Source organism: Urocitellus parryii, chromosome 5 (assembly GCF_045843805.1).
Source record: "Urocitellus parryii isolate mUroPar1 chromosome 5, mUroPar1.hap1, whole genome shotgun sequence".
Lineage (NCBI taxonomy): Eukaryota > Metazoa > Chordata > Mammalia > Rodentia > Sciuridae > Urocitellus > Urocitellus parryii.
The window spans coordinates 103,896,805-103,919,205 of record NC_135535.1 but is presented as its reverse complement, the minus strand read 5'-3'; the positions used below and the strand labels follow the sequence as shown (position 1 = coordinate 103,919,205).

General features: G+C 38.9%; 1 pseudogene; it reads right to left on the bottom strand.

The window, feature by feature from the left end:
- LOC113177481 (antigen WC1.1-like) overlaps window positions 1-22,401 on the bottom strand; it is a 210,489-nt pseudogene that overhangs the window by 49,932 nt on the left and 138,156 nt on the right.

The following is a 22,401-nucleotide window of genomic DNA, read 5'->3' as shown; positions in this document are numbered from 1 at the left end:
GGGAAGTATACAGGGAGAAATACACTCATACAATGTAGGTTTTCCTCAGAAAACGTGGAATGGAACCTCCATTTGACTCAGTTTTCCCACTGCTCAGCATATACCTGAAGGACTAAAAATCAGCATGCTGTAGCTATACAGCACATCAAAGTTCAGAGCAGCTAAATTCATAATAACTAAGTTAGAGAACCAACATAGAAGTCCTTCAGCTAATGAATGGTTAAAGAAAATATAGTATATATTTACATTGGAATATTACTTAGCCATAAAGAAGAAAGAAATTATGGCATATGGCAGTAAATGATTGAACGGGTGGACTATCATGCTAAGTGAAATAAGCCAATCCCAAAAAACCAAAGGCCAAATGTTTTCTCTGATATGCAGGTGCTAATTCACAATAAGGTATGTGGGTGATAGGAAAGAATAGAGTTACTTTGGATTATACAGAGAGGAATGGAAGGAGGGGAAGTTATATAAGGGTAGGAAGGATAGTAGAGTGAATCAGACATTATCACCCTATAAGCATTTATGATTACATGACTGGTGTAACTCTCCACCATGTACAACCAGAGGAATGAGAATTTATACTCCAGGTATGTATAATATATCAAAATACATTCTACTATCATCTATAGCTAGTAAGAATAGACATATATAATAATAATAAATTTGAAGCAAATGTGGTAGCAAAAGTTTAAGCTTTGAGATAACTTTGCAGAACAAAATGTGTGTTCCTTATCTTACTCTGTTTCTCTGTGTGCTTAAACTATATAGGTAATAATAAATTTTAGACTTTGCCAATCAAAAAAATTCCTCTGAATAAAATTTGACAGGGTCTAGAGAATGAATGATCACCAAGAAGAATCATATTACACCAAGGAATGTCTCATATTTCTACTCTGTCCTCCATGCTGTCTGCTCTTAGAGACATGTCACTCAATGAGAAAACTGAGTACCAGTCAGCCCTGGCCTCTCTTACCTGAGCAGACCACAGAGGCTGTGTTTCCATGGGCACAGGCAGGAACACCCAGGGCAGTCACAGGGCAATTCCACAAGAAGGATTCAGACCCTGAGCAGTGAAATCGGTCTCTCCAGATCTCATCTCCTCCTTCCACAAAGTATGCTCCCTTTGGGATGGAGATGGCGACTCCACAGCCCAGCTGACGGCAAACTACATTGGCATTGGCCATATTCCAGTGGGAGGCACAGAGTGTTCTCCAGCCTCCAGAGGTCTTCATCTCCACTTGACCCTCACACTGAGAACTGCCATTTTTCATGAGCCTGACTTCTGTGTATTCTGGCAGGAGAAGACAGGCTTTCAGCAACATCTCACATTTTTTACCACAACAGAGTGTAGAAAAAGGTTAAAGTCCTATTGTGAGTCTTACCTGAACAGACAACTTGCACAGCCCCTCTATGGTGGCAGCTGTCTGCAGGACAGGGCACTCTGGGGCAGAACCAGAGGCCAGGCTCCCATCCCTTACACTGGAACTCTTCAGCCCAGACCTGTTCACTGGCCTCTCTGAGGGGCAGGTCCAAGAGAAAAGATGCTGCCTTGCCACACCCCAGCTCTGCACAGATGACCTGGGCAGTGGGTAATGTGAAATTCCCATCAGATACTGGAGTCCATCCTCCTCCAGAATTCACTTCCACTCGCCCAGAGCAGGGTCCACCTCCTCCATCCAAACGCAAAATCCTGTGGAAGAACATAACCAGTACAATGGGTGTCTAGGGTTGGAATTGGGACCTCCATGTCTCAGGAAAGCTGTGGAATCTTTTCCTTCCCCAGTAATGGGAGTGGGGAATGGATTCAATGGTGTCAGAATAGAGATTCCATGAAGTGTCTGAAGACAACTTTAGGAGGAAGGAATTTGTAAGTTCAGTTCTAAATGGCTGACTCCAGAAATTATATATATATATATATATATATATATATATATATATATATATACATACACATACATATACATATATATATACATATATGTGTATATATATATTCATATGTATACATATATTTTATATAATATGAACATATTATTCTATGTATTAAAATATACCTGTGTGTTTGCCTGTCTGTCTGTGGCAGTCTACCTCCTTTTTAATAAGCCCAATCCCCTGAACTTGAACTCAGAGTAGAAAAAGAGTAGAATTACTTTTTCAATCTTTTATCCTCAGAAATTTTCACTTCACAAATAGTCATTACAACTAAGTTAACATTTGTTAAAGAATGGAAAAATTCAAATGTATCAAAAATGACAATTTATATTAATATCCCATTTAGAGATGAGAAAAGATCCAACTAAATAGTGTGAGACAGAGATGGAAAGTAGGTTATGGTGACTAAAATAATCTGGCTTCTTTACACATCCTTCTCATTAAAGAAAACAGAATTTAGAAGTAGGATAAGCTGGACAAGGTGGTGTACGCCTATAATCCCAGTGGCACTGGGGGCTGAGCCAGGAGGATCTCGAGTTCAAAGCAGCCTCGGTAATGGTAAGGTGCTAAGCAACTCACTGATCAGTCTGCTGCCTTCTAAATAAAATACAAAAAAGAGCTGGGGATGTGGCTCAGTGATTGAGTGCCCTTGAATTCAATCCCTAGTACCTCCCCAAAAGAAGTAGGATCAGAAGTTGTCAAGAGATTTGAACATGCTCCTTTGCCTTTTTGTTTTGTTTCAAAGAATCATTCAGTTACTAACAAGTAGAGTTGGAAGAAGCCATTAGACATTTATTGAAGTTGATCAGGGAGTGATTTTGAATGTCCATTCAGACCTTTGGGGAGACATCTGACAACAGATACACAATTGTAATGTAAGAGTAGGTTGATATCCTGAAGAAGGGAATCCTTTCTCTGGAAAACAACATGTTCAGTAATTTTTCTTTTCAAAGTAAATCATCAAAGTGGAATTTATTCAGTATGTGTAAAAATGCCTCCAACCGGGATAGGATAAAAATGCAGCAGATAGGTCTTCAAATGAGACACAATATGAACTTTCTTCCAAGTCCTGATATAGGAGAGCGGTGTACAAAGACGATATTGAGAGTCTGCATCCCTGTTTTGTTATTCATAACACTAGTATGTTTTCAGAATTTGTCAATTTCCAGATGTGTTTCTAGGTGCTGGGTATGTATATTTAAAGAAAACAATGTCATCATCTCTGTAGAGGTTTACATCCAGTGGAGAGAAAACCAGTTTTAAGTCATTTGATGTTTGTGAGGCACTGGAAAAAAGAAGAAAACTTGCATCTGCAGAAATCTATTGATTCATATGAATAATTCTCACTTGAGTAAATTAAAAAATTGCATCCATTTATATCCTTGTCTGATCTTTTGCTCCATAGACATATTGTTCTCCTGGGCCTTTTTCGTGTTTCTTATGAAAGTATCAACCAATGGACCTTTTCTTCCTCTATTCTGACCTTCTCAATACCTCATCTTTGAATCACTCTTGCAAATCATTTTCCTCCTTTTGTGCAGGAGGGGTGTACTGAGTTCACACAATGTACACCAATTGCCCTTCCTACACCAGGGTCTTCAGTGCTGCTGAGGAAATCCTTATGTGCTCTTTGCCAACCTTTGAAGTCCATCCCCCAGATCCTGTAAGCTTCTGCTGTATTTCAGAAAATTCTATTTGTCTTCCTGTCCCATTCTTATCAAATTTATCTGCCAATATACTTTTCTTATATTATTGTTTCCATCATATATAAACAATATAATTTTCCCCATTTCTTGTCACTTTTGTTTTCCTTCATTTTTCATCTAAGTAAATGTATTTTAACTGAAATGTACTGACATAGTGTACATATGAATTGAGTAAATTCACGTGCTGATGTATGTATGCATTGCATTTCTTTGTCTCTTCAAAAACTTTTCATTTCTTTTTGGTGAAAGCTTCCAAAACACTTTCTTCTAGCTTTTTGAAATGTAGTTTATTATTGTTTTCTATAGTCATCCTACTGTGCCATGGTGCACCAGAACTTCTTGTTCCTACTTAAGTAAAACCCATTATTCATTGATCAGTCTGTTGTCTTCCATTCCCATTCTCTACACTCTCTAGGCTATGGTAACCACAATTCTACTCTCAACCTCTATGAGGTCAACTCTTTTATATTTGACATACAGTGAGATTATAAGATACTTGTCTTTCTTTACCTGACTTATTTCATTTAACCTAATTATCTCCTAACCCATGCATATTATGTCAAATGAAAGTATTTAATTCATTTTTATGGCTAAATAGTATTCCATTGTATTTCATTTATTTATCCATTGATCAGCTGGGCATTTAAGTTATTTCCATTTCTTAGCTACAATATATAGTGCTGTCATAAACATGGGAGTACAGATATCTCTTTAACATACAGATTTCACTTCTTTGAACATATGTTCAGCATTGGGATATTGTAACATATGGCAATTTGGGGGAATTGGATGTTTGATAATGTCTTTTAATCTCCATTATTTCTAAATGATAGATTTTATGGATTCAGTATTATTGATTGGCTAGTTTTTTTCAGTTCTATGAAAATCTCATGGCACTCACTTCTGAGCTATATGTTTACTGTTGAGAAGTGTGCCATCAGGTGAATTGGGACATGCTTATGTGTTATTTCTTTCTTTTTCTTGATTCCTGAGAGTCTTTGTCCTTCTTCTTTAGGAGCTGTATTATAATTTATATGGATAAGAAGCTGAGGCTCCCAGTCACAACTGCTGAACTAACTTTTCACTTTCATGCAAAGACTTAACTCTCTCCATGTTATGCTTCTGGGGGCTGAGGAGAAATGAAGTAGGTAGTCTTGTGACCACCAATTCTGCAATTGTATATCACACCTTGAAGCCAGCCTGCCAAGGCAACACAGAACTTGGGAGGGACCAAGGCCTTCAATGTTAGGAGCTGCCACTGCTGAGGTGGACTCAAGGCCCCACATTCTTGCAACCAGCCACAGGTGCTACAGGCTCTTCTTGAGTCTGTCCCACCAGCACACGGGTCTTACTCTGTTACCTCCCTTCTACATTTGAGACCTCTAATTCTTACTTGGTGCTGGGTATGATCATGGTGGGTCTGGCACTGAATTCCAAGACAAAGTCCTATGCCATCACTCTGCCTGATCCTTAGAGTCTTGCTTTCTCCTCTTCTGCTACAGATTGGAATAATTATAGTGGAAACAGTTTCTTTGCTGCCCAACTAAGGACAGTTACAGAGACTCAGTGTGAGGTTACTGGTATGGGGACAGTATTGTTGGGCTCTTTGGGGTACCAAGATTCGGTATGGCAGGCCTATCCTGGGTTTCAAGTGTAAGATCTGGGCTTAATTTCTTTTCCATTTCCCAAGGATGCATTTCCCTTCATGGTGGGCTACTTGAGGTTGGGAAATGGTCAAGTCTTATTTTCGTCCATTCTTCAATGTGTCTTTTCTTTTTTATCATAGTAAAAGCAGGCACTCACCTAGGTTATTTATCTTATGAAGCCAGTTTGTGTGTGAATAACAATTGATATTGTGTATTTGTGGGAGATCACTGAACAACCGTCCTCGTTCTAGTCCTAAACTATGTAACATCTTACTATAATATATATGCATTAATATTTTATTACATCCAAAATTAATATGCCAGCACAGAGCTAAATTCATCCTCCAAATATGAGTTTAATCCTTTGAAAAAGAAATGTAGATAGAGAATCTATTGTAGTAATAATGGAAGGAATATCTGTGACTCAGAGCATTTCACTCACAGTTCTCTGGCCCTTCCTGCCAATGAGTTGATAATTCTGATGTCTGAATCTGGAAAGGAGAATTGCAAGTTTGCAGTAATCCATAAATTCCTCTGTGATGTGTTTAATACCATCCCTGTGCCCAAACACCTACTCACCTAGTGCAAAACTATCTCTGGCTACACATATATAAACACTTAATTCAACTGAAAACAAGTGAGCCCCATTCTTGTCTCTCTTTTGAAAAGAGAATGTGCATGGTAATTTATAGGTAACCCTACAAATAGTAAATCATAGAACCAGAATTATAAAGATGATTTTATGTAGAATGATTCTATAAAGAAATCTTATCTCATCAAGTATAACTGCAGAGAAGAGAAAGGACACTGAGATTTACAATAAAGAATTAAATAAAGCCCATCATATACTGTTGTTTTGAGCAACCAGCATTCATGGGGACCTCTTAATACTCCATGGCTCATCTGTCTCTCATTTCCCCAAGATCAGATAAACACTTTTGGTCCTTTCAATTATCTTATACTGTGGAGAATGTGCAGACCCTACCTGAGCATATGACACCTGCGTCCAGAATGTGCGGACAGTTCTGCTGTCCCCAGCCTTGAGATGGGCACTTCCACACGTGGTCCTCCTCTCCTGTGCACTGCAGCCAGCTCAGCCAGACGGGCCCTGATCCCTCCCCAAATTGTGCAAAGTACATGTCATCGATGGCAACTCCACAGCCCATTTGTCTGCATACCACAAGGGCATCTTTCAGGTCCCAGTTGAGCTGACAGTGCCCCAGGAATGCTGGTGAAGGATCTCCACTCTGCCTGCACAGCGACTGCCACCATTCACCAGGCGGAGCTTTGGGGTCTCTGAGGAGAAAGTAATTAGGTCAATGGGTGTATTTACAAAGAAAAAGAGGAGGTTTTTCTTGTCCTATGCTATTCCCCCCTCAAAAAATCATGCTCTCTCTTAAGACATGGAGTCATTCACACCAGGGAAGCAGCTAAGTTTCAATTCCTACCAAAATAAGTAGAAGAATCAATTATGTTTAAAAAAAAGTAAAAAAGATTAAACACATTATAATATAGTTAGATGACTCAGGTAGAAATTATTATGTGGCTCCTATTAGAGTTAAAGTTATTATTTGCAGAGTTCTCCATAGGGTCTGATAACACAATTCTAGAAATGTCAGGTTTCCTACCTTGAGTAGTTAAAAGTGTCTTTTTCTGAAGCATTTCTAAAAGTCAATAGGCCAGCATCTGATTGGTTCTTATAGAGTACACACACTTGTGTGCTAATGGCCTGATATATGGAAGGATCAGAACACAGTGGGTAGAGTAAGAAACTGGGATGAGATTATTAGAAACTTCAGGGGACAGCCATGAATCCAGGAGAAATCATAACCATTTGGTCATTAAGATGGGAAAATGGATGGATCATGGTTTGTCTCCAAATATTTCACTAATGATTCTAAGCTTAAGAGTTCAGATTGGATATGTGATGTCAAAACCTGACTTACTTTAGGTGGATTGAACAACTTCTCAAAAATGATGATGTCAGATATTGATATTGCTCAACACCCATAGAATGTTACTCCCCCCCCCCACGTTCAAATCTATGCTGGAATTCCAGGAGTTGTTATTATGCAAAAATTGGAGTTTTTGGCAAAGAGGTAAATAGAAGAAAAGAGATACCTTTGTTGTAACTCTGAGTGAAAAAGTTTAGGGAACATAGGGACAATTGTATTTTGAGAAGAGAAAGAAAGGAGCTGATAAAGACGTCATGATAAACTGCATTGAGAGCAGAAAGGCAGCCAAGGAAAGTACAAAGCAGTTTACAACTTCATCTCCAGCTGCCTGGGTGATGGAGGCAACTTGCAACCATAAAGTAAGCTGGAAAATGCAGACAACCCAGATGGTGTCTTACCTGTAGGAGAAACACATGGTTCTTACAAGCTTTAGATCAAATTTGGGGCATTGTTCTGAAAGGGAGTACTCCTGTACAATAAGCAAGCTTTGGAGAAAAAAATTCATCACATTGCACAGCAAACTCTCAGAGTTATATAACCAGGAGCTATCTTAAGAAGTGGTCATTGTTAGGAACTAAACTGCTCTGGGATTTAGACAATATGTGGTAATCACAGTTTTATGTCTCTGGGCCACCCTGCCACAGTGATTGGGTGGAAGTTAATGTTCTACAGTCTCAGATAAGAAGAGTGCCTGTCACAAACATATATGAGAGCATTGAATTACAGGGGAAGGATGGAGGTCTCATCGATAAGAGGTCTCACCCTCTGTGAAGAATAACAACTCCAGGAACATGTGGTTGCACATAGGGACCAGGTCTGAGAGCTAAGAGACAACATCTGGAAACTCACAGCTTCCCCATGTCACATCTCTGGGGACTACACTATTTTCCAGGGATTCACCATGGCTAGGATGCTTGGTAGATCCTTAACTCTAGCCAATACAGGGAAATTTTACGTTAATGGAGCTGTGACCTAGTCCTGGTGAAGCATTAGTGGATATTTCAACTTAATGAAAAGGGAAGAAAGAAATCCACAGTTAAAGAGCCAGCCACAAGTAGGCATAATTCCTGCTCCTGGACAATCTCCACCTTAATTATTAATTATTTCTCCAGAGAGAAATAATCCAAATGTTGAGGAAAAGTGCCTTGAAGGACCTCAGTACAGGTTGCTTCCATACCCTTCAGACCAACACTAAAAAGTAATACCACAGGAAGAATGCCCTGTAAACTGTGCTGTCCATAACAATACACCTGAACTACCAGAAGGACTCCATTTATATGAGAACTACAGAGAAAGATGTGCTCTGACACAAAACCTAGAGTTTCAAAATCCATTATTACCAGCCAAAGAATCCACAGAGAAAAAACCTACAATGTCCACTTTAAATTAATCTCAACACTACAAGACAGCAGCACCTCAAGGGACATCATTAAGACAAGGCTGCTTACTAAGAATATCCTCACATAACAGATTTCTAAGCAGAAACAATAAAGGCCAGGAGGGCAGGAAGTGATGTACTTAGGATCTTGAAAGAAAACAGCTGTGAACTACATGATTATGGTCAGTGAAGTTATCCTTTAGAATCAAAGAAAAATAAGTCTTTTGAAGATAAGTATCAGTTAAAGGAATTTTGAACCCCTGAACCTGCACTGTAGACGATAGTGAAGCTATCCCACACACAGAGTAGGAAGCAAGACAACCTAGCCACGAGAGTATAGGAAAGAACAAATCTCACTAGAAGAGCAGATAAACAAATGAGAAGGAGGAAAGAATCAAACATTATCAACTCAGTAAATTGACAAAGTTCCAAGATGAATAAGGGAGAAAGATGTGACTATAGATTATTCAAGCTGGCCAGAAAAAAACATTATAGGCAAAGAGAAATTGAAAATCTGTAAGACAAAATAAGAACAACCAATAAGGTAAAGTGACCGTATGAGGAAAAAACAAAGTAGGCATCTGAAGGTTTCTATTTTCCAGGGATGTTTGAGGCAAGATCATCATTTAAGTATATGGTAGGGTTAAAATATCAGCATGTGGAAGATCTGAGAATTTGTAAAATAACATATTACAGAAAGGGCAAAAGCACATGTGAGAGATGCACACTAGAATATGGGCCAGTGTGGATGGTCCATCAGAGGTTGGATTCAAATTCAAAGAGAATAGCAAGATAATTTCATATTATAACAAGATACACTTGTCCATGATTCAGCAGTCCTTGCCTAGTCCAGTACAGGCAGGCAAGGAGGGCATGGAGTGATATAATTAGGTAGTTAAAACAACCATTCTTGTCATTGACAGATAAAGAAGAGACCAGGGAATTGAGTGTACTTGAAGGGGGAGGATTATAATGGAGCACCATGTTGTCTAATCAGGGTAAGAAGAACATGTGCAATCCTGAGGAGAGTGGAAAACTGGGAAGCTGATAAGGGAAACCATTTTTAATCTGAATTAGGATGAAATATCTGGGAAAGGAGCATCAAGAATATGTGCCATAAGGAGAAGAGGCAATAGTTAGAGAGGGAACAATGCAATCAAGATCTCAAGCTGGACACTTAGTGATGGTCAATAGTGTGGCCATACATGAAGATATAATGTAAGGGGAGTGCTTCAGAGGGAGAAAGCCAATAATTGAGAGGCCAGGATGTTATCTCAGTTGTGTGCAAGGTTCCTGGAAGCACCAGGAACAGGAGACAGAGGAGACAGAGGACCCTGGTACTGCAGACTTCCTGGATGAGGGGAGTGACCAAGCTGGAAAGTGACACCAAAAGTGCTGGCAGGTACCACCTCATGGGCAAAATCAAACAGCTGGATATGGAGAAAAATAAAAGAATTTATTAAAAATTACAAGGCACAGCAGAAATATTCTAAGAATAGAATGGATAATTACAAACTTATTCTAAGATTTGAAAAGGAATAAAAAGCATGTTGAAAAGGAAGCTCAGAGCCTCCAAATGACAAGAAATTCATTGTTCTCAGAGGACAGCCAGGTTTTTATCAGAACAAGAAACTGAACAGGACATGACAGGTCTTAAAAACATTAGAAGATGATAGGCTCCAATTTCCAACAGGCCCCATGGAATGTTTTCTGAGAGGGTTGCAGTAGCATATTGATACAGGCTCAGAGGAGGTAATATCAACCAAGATCACTGGGCTCGTGAGGAGGTGAATTCAAAGAAGAAAATAAGGGGAGACCAGGCCCCTTGTATCACTGCAGTTCCCCATGATGTGGCAGAGGGGAAGATTAACAAACAGCTTTTCAACAGGATTGTTATTTGGGCTATGCTTTGGAGAGGCCTTGAGCTCTTCCTACCCATCCAGGTAATCATGCAACACTCTCCTCACCCTCTTCCTCCTTTGCTCATGGTATCTCAAGGTCACTGTACTCCTCCCAAGTCAGTACTTACACTGATAAATCCTCTACTTTCTTTTGTCATTAAACTTCTAGTGCTCCTTAAGTTCTCAAAATCTTTTTTTTTTCTTTTTCCAAACTCACACATTTCCATAGCACCTTATGCATGGTTGTGTAGTCAGGCTGGAGTGCAAACTCCATGAGGACAGGGGCACTGTTTTCTTCTTGTATCTGTCTTCCTGCCTGGAATTATTTTTCTACCTACAAGTACTTTCTATTTGATTACTTTCCATCAACAAAATAAACTGACAGGTAGTCTGTCTGGTGTAGATGGATTTCAGAGTTAAGAGTCCAATATATTTGATTCCCCAAATTGTTCCCCACTGGTTTAAAAGTTTGAGGAAGATGAAGTGTTTACTCCTAACCTCAGTTTCCTCCTCTGAAATAAGTGATCACCATGATACCTATCATCAGTTGATTGTGACGATTAAGCCACATTATTTGTGGTGTGGTGGGGTGGGGTAAAGGTGATAGCACACAGTAAGCAATGTCTACTACTGAGATGGAATCATTCACTCTCTCACTAAGGAAATACAGATTAATTTACTTAATCTGAAACTGCATTAGCTAATTGCCAAGAATGTTTATCAGAGCATAACTTCATGCTCCCATATGTTCAGTTCAGTCTCTGGTACTTTTCAAATAAATTGCTATCATTGAAGATTTTCTTATATCTGCCTTTGAAATAGGATTGCAAGAGTTGGATAAAGTAATCTCTATCCAGTATTGATTCTGAAGATTTATTTCAACTCATCCATTATATTTGAATATATAAAACTTTCCTAACAACAACCTGCAGGCATAGGACAAACACATAAAAATAGACAGTAGGTCACCTGTACATGTAATATGAGCTTCCTCCTTTGCAGAGCAAGATTGGTGTTTCCAGGGGTCAGAAGGACACTGCCAAAGAGAGGTATCAATTTCTCTACAGTGGATTCCATCTACCCAGTGAGGCCTAGAACCTTCTCTGGGAGGAATCAGGAAATCCAGAGTCCCAATGTCTCCACAGCCAAGCTGTCTGCAGATCATGGATAAGGTCATGGGTTCCATAGGGCTGTGGCAGACACTGCCCCAGGTGTTGTTGTAGAAAATCTCCAGCCACCCAGAGCACTTTTGGTCCTTGCTCACCAGCCTGAGAGCCAGGAACTCTGAAATGGAAAGGAGGAAAACAGGGCTTAGTGAGCATTCAACTCTTACTGCTATTTCTTCTTTATTCCTTAGTAGTGAATGCTCATTGCTGACTCTACTGAGGAAATGCCCACTAGGTGGACGACTGGAATTTTTGTCCCTTTAACATGTTTTGCCTACTTGTACCTCTCTTTCTGTTTCTACAACAATGTAATATTACCAAATGCACAGGCAGGAACAATGATCTGGGGACTCTACAGGAAGTGAATTCTTTATCTGCTATCTGACTAACCATCTAACAGATCCTAAAAAAAAAAAAAATGAGTAGAAACAGAGTGGTAGAAGTGTAGAGCTCCAAATATGTCTACTTCTTGATCCTGAGGGCCTGTGAATATTTCAGCTCACATTGCAAATGGGCTTTTCAAACAAGATTAAGAAAAGAATCCTCTCTCTAGGCAAGATGGGACATGCTTGTATTCCAAGTTGATTGGAAGGCTAAAGCAGGAGCATCTCATGTGCAAAGCCAGCCTCAGAAACTTAGTGAGGCTTCAACTTAATATGACTCTGTCTTAAAATAAAAAATAAACAAAAGTGTCATGGTTGTGATTCAGTGGTTGAGTCCCCTGATTAAAGCCCGTACCAAAATAACAAACAAAAACAAAAATTAAAATTAACAAAAGTATGCTTTCATTGTGAGATTATCCTGGATAATTCTGGATAGGATTTCTCTAATGTAATGCCATCCTTACACCAGTATCTTCACAAACAGATAAGCCATTCTGGCCCTCACCAGAGTGTGATGTGAACATGGAATGACAAGAGGGTTGAAACAATTTGGGTTGAAGAAGGAAGGGGTCATACAAGGAATTCAGGTAATTTATAAAAGTGGAAAAAGGAAAGAAAAGGAGTCTTCCCAGAGCTCCAGCTGTTGCAGCCTGCTGACACCTTGTTTATAGCCCACACAGACCCAGGTCAGTCTTCTAACCTACACACTGTAAGGTGATAAATTTGTATTGTTTTAAGACTCTCAGTCTATGGTAAGTTGTTACAGAAGAAATAGAAGACTAATTCAGTGGGTCAGGATGTTGATTCACTGGCAGATAACAGAAGACTGATGACTGCTTTAAATGAACACTGTAGAGAATGACTGTGTCAGGGGACAGTGCTGAAAAAGAAGGAGCAGAAGCTCAGCTGCTGCAGCAGGACATGAAAGCACCTAATCTTCTCCTCTGCTGCAGGGACAGGAATATTGAGAGGCACCACCTCTCCTTTGCCCTATCAGCAACTACCCAATAGCAGCCCTAGGGCTCAGACACCATCCTGCAGGCCCTTCCAGCCTCTGTACAGAATGTATCACAGACCTGAGCAGATGACCCCAGCATCGTTCTTGTGACTGCAGTTGTGCTGCCCCCAGTGCTGGGAAGGGCACTGCCACATGTAGGCCTCCTCTCCTGTGCAGTTCACCTCATCCAGCCAGATGGGCCCTGATCCCTCTCCAAAGTGAGCAGAGATGGTGGCCTCCAGGGCCACTCCACAGCCCAGCTGTCTGCACACCACATGGGCATCACTCAGGTCCCAGCTGTCATCACAGATGGAGCCCCAAGAGCCCTGCTGCAGGATCTCCACTCTCCCTGTGCAGTGACTTCCCCCATCCACCAGGCGGAGCTGTCTGCTGTCTGAGGAGAGACAGGGTCATGTCAGTGGGCATTTACACAGGGAATGGGAAGGCTCCAGTACTGGGGGCCTTGCTCACCTGAACAGTTGGCAGTGTGGCCCTCTGAGGCTGCAGAACCTTCTGGGTCAGACCAGGAGTCATTGCACTGGGGCAGCAGCTGGGTCTGGTTTTCTACAGATGGAATTAGAGAGCAGGAAACTGAATTAAACTTGACAATAATCCAGTGATGGCATCTGAAAGCTGTAGCCCACAATCAGTAACTTCCTATCTTCTATTCAAGGATTCTGCTTTTGCTTCTGAGACACACTTCTCTCTTAAATGACGTGTAAGTCTACTAAAGTCCCAGGAATGACTTTAGGAAAGTGTGAATACAGCTCCCAGGGAAGCAAGACTTAGGAGTCAAGTTCAGAGAAAAATAAAACTATATTCAGCTATTTTTCCATGGAGGCATTTTGGCATTTAAAGGTAGTAGGTGACACTCTGAAAATCTCAGCATGTTTGCCATTTTTTCCTGGGAGTACACAAGTAAAATTTACATTGAAACAAAGGGGAGTAATCATATTTAAACAATGATGAAACTTGTATCATATTTTATAAAAGAATATTTGTCATAGAGATGGTGCATCTTTGTAGAAAATGACAAAAATCCAATAAATATTTGTGAGTGATGTATAACTAAAAAGAACCAAGTAAAATGAACCTATATACTCAGTAGCTAAAAATAAGAAACCAGAGGATGAGTCTAACAATACTGTAGATTAACACAAAATAGAAAAAAATTAAGTGGATTAACATGGGAAAACACAGAGTCAAAAACATAAAGACAAACCATAAGAAATATAATAGGATACTAAGAGAGATGGTGAGAGAACCTAACATTCCTACAAATTTTAGGTATTAAGACCATAATAGATTGCTCAAAAATAAAATTAGAAAATACATAAAGTGAGATATTTAACACACTTGTAGTTTTTGAAAATAACCCACAAAATCTGTGACTCTATTCATTGACCTGTGCTATCCATTCTTCCTGCCCTCCCATCTGGGCTGACAGTGGTGAGTTGTCTATAAAGTCTATAAGCAACAGAATGTGGTAAAGTCAGAACAGCTTGACTTAGGAAACTTGCTAAGAAAGTCAGGCCTCCTCCTCTGACTTAGTAGGATGTTTGCTTAATGGAAATCTACTCTGTAGAGACTATCTTGTTGGAGAGAACATTTGCAGGTGGTTCTGTCAGCAACCCCAGGTGAACTTGAAGCTACTAGTCATGTGAATAAATTGTTCTGGATTCCCAGCTTGGTCAAGTCTTCAATGACCTCAGCTGCAGATAAGATCCAAGTGCAACCTCATGAGAGATCACAAGTGGCAACTGCCAAGATCCCTTGCCAAATTTATGATTCTGGAAATTATGGGCAAAATGAAATATATTTTTACTTGTGTTTCTATTTTTTGGGGGGTGCAGAGATACATTAAAAAAACAATAGCAACTAGGAAAAATACATTTACTGTGAAACAGCAATTGTACATTCCCATGTTTATTGGGCACTATTCACAATAGCTATAGTATGGAATCAGATGCCCAGTGCAAGAGAAATTCATAAAGAAAATGTGGTATAAATATGACCATAAAAGGAATGGTGCCTTGCCTTTTGCATCAAAATAGATGGAATCATAGGACATTATGTTACGTTCAATAACCCAGACACAGAAAGACAAGTACCACACATTCTCCATCATATGTGGAAGCCAACAGGTTATTTTATGGAAATTGGCAATGACACTGTGGTTATGTAAATAGTCTTGATAGTATTTCAAAAATAAGGAAATATCTTATTCACCTACTCTTAACTAGTCAGTCAGAAATATTTTACATATTCAGGGAAAAATGTGGCAGAAAGAGGGATATTACAGAAAAAAATAGCATTGGGGAATCAGGGTTAGGGTGATCTGGGAAATTTGTGCTATCTTTGAAGCTTATTCAGAATTCTCAAATCATCAAGAAAAATAATAAAATAAATGAAATAGAAAAAAGAAAAATAAAGCCACCAAAAAAGCGAATGCAAAAATTAGTTGTGGTGTTTAGATACTGAGTATCCCAGGAAAGCTTATGTGTGAGACAATGAAAGAAAGTTTACAAGTGAAATGATTGAGTTAGGAACATCTTAACTTAATCATCACATTAATCCTTTTATAGTATTAACTGGGTGGTGACAATAGTCAGATATGTTGTGGCTGGATGAGATGGGTCCCTGTTGGCATGATTTTGGATTTATATGTTGTCTTTGTTGAGCAGAGCTCTCCTCATTTCTGCTTCTTGGCGGCCATCTTCTGACCTCCTTTACCCTGCTTCACTCTTCCACTATGATATTCTGCCTTACCTCCAACCACAAGGAATGGAGTAGGATATCTATGGACTGAGACCTCTGAAAACTTCGGCTTCAAAATAATTTTTTCTCCTAAAATTGTTCTTGTTAGGCCTTTCTGTCACAGCACAAAAAATCAAAATAAAACATTAAATGTCCTAGGACATTTTACTAAAAGAAACTCATAAAATAACATCAAAAGCATAAAACACCAGCAGTATATCTAGTGAAAGTTACATTTAATTTCTAAGGGAAATTAAAGATATACCTTGTACATTAATTAGCTTGTACATCAATTAGATATTTAAGTCAAATCTAAACTCAATCTAAAGACCATCATTCTATTGTTGAATTAAATATATCACGTTGTATGTAAAATTTATTTGAAATGCAGAAGACCAAGCATGACCAATGTACTGGACAGAAAAAAAAAAACACAATTAGAGCAGTTACTTTAAAGAAATCTTTAAAAAAGTTAATCAGACATGCTATAAAGTTATGATAATTAAGGAGGTATGCATGGCTACAAGCCTAGAAAATGACAGAATGAAATGGAACAGAGCATAGAGCAAGAGTCAGAAATATCGGAATCCTGTGTATTTCAAAGGTGACACAGCAGTGGGAAAAAGTCTTTTCAGTAATCATTCTGAGTCAATTGGATATCCCAACAATGATGTGAAACTTTTTTACATCACACACTTTATACAATGCCAATTCCAGAAAGATTGTGCAACTATATGTAAAGAAAGGTAACTAAATGGGTATAAAATACTCTTGAAGAATATTTTTATGATCTTATGATAGCAAATTTATTTTTAATATGACACTAGAACACTATGAGAGCAGCAAATGTTGATATTCTATGCTTCATTACGAGCAAGAATTTGACTCCAGAAAGAAGACCATATATAAAGAGGGGACATATTATAGGACAAAGATTAATAAAGATATACAAATATATCCATATTTGCATGCAACAATATTGACATGGTACTTTGTAGGATCATTATTTGTGTACTCAAAAAGTGCAAACAACTTAAATCTCCAAATCATTTGAATTGTTCAACATATGATCCTATGGTTATTTGGCAGAAAAATCTACAGCAATAAAAATGACACTAAGATAAAAATAGAAATATGGGTAAATTCTAAGAGTTATGGTGAGTCAAAGTACACCAAAAAGAGAACATGGTGCATGATTTTCTATAAAGCTCAAAACTTGAAAAACAAAATTCCTTGGCAAAAAAAAGTTAGAGTGGTCTTCTTTGGAGGGGAGGAGGGCACAGTGACTAGAGAGAGGGATGTGAGGGTGACTTCTGGGAGCTGCTGATACTCTCTGATAGTCCAGGGTGAGGAACGTGACAGAGCTGTCATTCATTGTTATATAGTGTTATCTATGAATTTCAATAAATTATAATTCTTACTTAAAACAAATCCTCTTAATATTTCTTGACAGGGCTGAAAGATGAATGATCATTAAGAATCATAATTCACCAAAAAATGTCTAATTTTTGAAGTCAGCTCTCCATGCTGTCTCCTCTTAGAGACATGTCACTCAAGTACCAGTCAGCACTGACCTCTCTTACCTGAGCAGACCACAGAGGCTGTGTTTCCATGGGCACAGGCAGGAACACCCAGGGCACTCACAGGACAATTCCACAAGAAGGACTCAGACCCTGAGCAGTGAAATCGGTCTCTCCAGATCTCATCTCCTCCTTCCACAAAGTACTCTCCCTTTGGGGTGGAGATGGCGACTCCACAGCCCAGCTGATGACAAACAACATTGGCACTGGCCATATTCCAGTGGGAGGCACAGAGTGTTCTCCAGCCTCCAGAGGTCTTTATCTCCACTTGACCCTCACACTGAGAGCTGCCATTTTTCATGAGCCGAACATCTGTATATCCTGGTAGAAAACAGGGTTTAGCAACATCACACATTTTTCTTAATTCCATAGAGTGTATAAGGCAGTTAACATCCCTCTGTGATTCTCACCTGAGCAGACAACTTGCACAGCCCCTCTGTGGGGGCAGCTGCCTGCAGGACAGAGCACTCTGGGGCAGAACCAGAGGCCAGGCTCCTGCCCCTCACACTGGAACTCTTCAGCCCAGATCTGTTCACTGTTCTCTCTGAAGGGCAGGTTCCCCAGGACAGATGCAGCCTTGCCACACCCCAGCTCTGCACAGATGACCTGGGCTGTGGCTAATGTGAAATTCCCATCAGATACTGGAATCCATCCTTCTCCAGAATTCACTTCCACTCGCCCAGAGCAAGGTCCATGTCCTCCAACCAGATGCACAAATCCTATGGGAGAAAAAACAAACAACAAGTAACAGTAAATAGAATGAGGAAGCTACAATTCACAGGTTATGCTGTGAAATCTTTTTGTTTTTCAGGGTTGAGGTGCGGGGTTTGGATTCAACAGATGGTGCCTAAATGTGAATTCTTGGAGGAAGTGTATGAAGACAAATTTTGGAGAAGGAATTTGGGAGGTCAATTTTAAATTGTTGATTCAAGAAATGAATATACACACTGCTCTACACACATGTGTATGTGTCCAAAAGTGAATATATGTAGAGTGTAATATGCAGTTTTCTTTTATATGGACATATTATTCTTCATATTATAAATGCATCTGTGGGTTTGTATGACTTTCTGTGACAATCTACCTCCTTTTTAAAAAAAAATTAGATCCATATGTACCCACTGAAAGTGAACTCAGTGTAGAAAAAAACTAGGATCAATTTTTCCCTATTTTATCCTCTGAAATTATCAATTCACAGATAATAATTCCAACTAAGATAACATTAGTTAATGAATGAAAAAAATCAATAGGTCTGGAAACTGACAGTTTATACTTATTTCTCATTTAGGCATAAGAAAAGAGCCCACTAAATAGTGTGAGGCTGAGATAGAAAACAGGTTATTGTGACTAAAATAATCAGGGTTCTTTTAATCATTCTTCACATTATAGAAGAAAGAAAGGCCATTTAGAAATAGAAATAGAAGTTATTGAGAGATTTGAGCTTGAGCATTGTTTTTTTTTTTCTTTTCTTTTTTGTTTTATTAAGGGTTTATTTTGTTCCTAATAAACAGAGTTTGAAGACTCCATTATACAACTACTGAAGCTGGTCAAGAAGTGATTTCAAGTATGGGTCCAGATAATTTTGGGAGACATTTGGTTATAGATGTGAAATTGTAATGTAATAGAAAGTTCAGGTAGTAATGAAGTTCAGCAAGGAATCCTTTCTCAAGAAAATAGCATGTTCATTCTGTTTGTCCCCAAGTAAACCATCAAAGTGGAATGAAGATCAAAAGCATTAATCTAACTTAATAAAATTGTTACTTAAAATACTCCCTTTTCTCTCTGAAGCTGATATGTTAAAATGAAGTGTGAATGAGTAAAGTGTAGCTACATTTATAATATTAATTTCTATCATTATAGAGGAGTAATATAGAGTACCTTTCTAATAGAGTAAAAATGCTGACATACAAATTCCAAACTGAAATCACAAATCTTTAGGAGATTATGTTTAAAACAGTATGAGACCTACAGGAGCATCATAAAATCAGCCATCAATACAGTTATCCAGTGACAGGAACAACAAAGATCAGCCTCCAGAACAGAAACCTGACTGGCTGAAGGCTCTGCCTGTGGATTCACCAGGTCTTCTTCTCTGTGAACTCTGGTTTCCACTCAGTTCCATCTTCACATTAAAGGTCAACATCAGCACCACCAGAGAGGGCCACCAGGTTTGCATGACTGATTACAGTTTAAGCTGAGATAGAAATACAAACTTGCCTGAAGTGGCACTGTCTCCTTTTTTATTTTTCTTTCTAAAAATAATATTTGGCCCATTGGTAGCATCCAAAAGTTAGAATGTCTCAGTGGAGATAAAATAACATTATGTCCAAGTTTTATCTGAGATAATCCACTGGGGTATGAGTGCAATGTCCTCTGGTTGAAATGTTATGAGGGTATCTTTTTCTGAATTCCATTGGAATATCAAACCTTTGCAATAAACTTTTATATAATTTCAATTATTAAAAATCATAAGAAATTCAGATAAAAAAAGATCACCCAATGTAGGTTTCACCTTTACTCTTTTACTCTTTTTTCTCAGTCTCTGTTTTTTTATTGAATTTTTTATTTACAATTTTTCTTATCTATTTAGCCTGAGAGGGGGAAAGAGTAAAATTCATACAATACATGTACTCAGACCATAACTGAGCCTGTGTGATTGTTATGAACAGAAATATTGAGGTATTCAGAGGGCAGCATTGTTGCAAACTCAGCAATACATTTATTTGTCTTTTTAAAAACAGATATTTTACCAAGAACTACTGAATATAGAATTAATACAATTAACCAAATTCCATGAAAACTCCAAAGAGCAAACAGCAAAAAAATAAAGTAACTTTGAAACCTTAAGGTTTGACATCTACATCTTGAACACTAGATAACAAATTTTGCTTTTTGTGTCATAAATCAGAAGAGACAGAGACACACTTGCACTTCAGTGCAAAAAGGGAAGCATCAAATCTCACAACAAACAATCAAAGAAAATGGTCCTGCTCTGTGGCCTAAGAAACTTGGAGAATTGGCACCAGAAAGAACTGGTGCAGGGTTTGGCAAATAGAGTCTTTTGGTGGCTTCTCTTGTAGGGACAGACAGATGGGCAGCTCCTCGGCAAGGTCTGGGTGTAGGTGCTTCCTGTATAAATAAATGAGGTGTTATGATATTTATCCTAAATCCATTCTCAATTTCCCTTCCTAAATCTCTCTATCTGAATTCTCTAGTATCCTACATATCTCAACTTTATGTTGGGGGTTTCTTTGTCTTAGGCACTGAATTCTATTAGAATATCAAACCTTTGCAATAAACTTTTATATAATTTCCTTTATTAAAAATCAGAAGAATTTCTGATTTGTGATGTCTCCTCATCCATCACTCCAAAATCTTATGTTTAGGCCTTTTTCATGGTTAAGTTTAAAGCTCCACAGTGATTAATGCTGTTGGCAGTATTAAATGAGTTAAAAATTACTAAAAATGATATACCACTGAAGATGCTCATGCGCTACATCCAGATGTCCTGACAGAAAAGACAGAATTTGGGGAGAGTAAGTAAATTTTAGAAGATAGAGATAAGCTGGCATCCAGCCTGTCTACTATATCCTCATTTATGCCTCTCAGCAACAGCTCCTCTTGCTCTCATGCCCCTCCTTTCCTACTCTCCCCACACCCCTTCAACATGCCCCTCCATAGAGGATATACCCTGTGCCTTTCTCTGGTGCTGCATCTCTACTCGTATTTCACAGAGGTGGCCTCCACTTTACCAACTGGGTTCATTTGCAAAAACACTTCAGTCAAGTCCCAGAAGGGTTGTAGAAACCTGGCCTTCAGGAAACTACTCTTTCTGTACCTGTGCCAGATCCTGCGAGATCCCCAATTCTCCACATCCCAGATTTTACAAAACTAGGGCTCTTTCCCCTTGTGGAAATGTCCTATTTCACTTCCCATCACTATCAGAACTTTGGGGCTCAAATTTATCCAGGTAAACTAAAGAGGCAAGATGGCCAGGTTGATTTCCAACACATTTCATTAAGATCACACCTTTTTTTCTTCCAATAAGACCAAGATTTCCTGCTCCACCTTTCCTGTAGCTGTGACTCATCTGCATCTAAGCAACTCTCCAGGACTTTGATCATAAGCCTTGTTTCTGAATCCACCTGTCTCCTCGTCCATCACTCCAAAACCTTATTATACTCTTTATGACACAGAACTGTGTCACCTGAGTAGATGGGAATGTCTCCATCAGATGTGGTATTAGGCAATGCAGAGGTGCACATAGATCCCAGTATCTTCCTTGAAGACCAAACTTGCCCTGTATTCTTGGGCTTCCCAGTCATCTCTGAAAGCCAGGAAATTGAGGCAGCATGACCTTCCCATAAAGACAGAGCAGGTGACAAGGAGTGAGGTCAATGGATGCTCATAAATGGGGTAAAATGTGTGTGATCAGTAAAGGGTAAAATGGGGAAGAGTGGTTTTCAAAGGAGACATAATCTAAACTTTCCACCTTGACCTGATATAGGAGAGAGCTATTTGAAGAGAGTACTGACAATCTGCTTCCATGGTTTCTAATCCAAATTACTAATGCCTTTTTAGAATTTACCATGTTCCAGAAATGTTTTTAGGTATTGGGCATGAATATTTCAAGGAAATAATGAGAACAAAAACAAACAACTTCAATCCATTTGAAGTTTATGAGAGTCCTGGTTGGGGGAAAAAAAAGAAAAATGGCATCTGCAGAAGTCCATTGATTCACATGAATCATTCTCACTAGAGATTGCAGTCAGATCTATCCTTGTCTGATTCTTTGCTTCAGGATACATTGCTTCATTGGGAAAGTTTCAAGTTTCTTAAAAAGGTGTAATCCATGGGAACTTTTGTTCCCCCATTATGACCTCAATACCTCAACTTTGAGTTACACTTACAAATCATTCTTCTTTGACACAGCAAGGGTGTCCAGAACTCACACAAATGTACATAGATTCCCCACCCTACATGAGGGTCTTAAG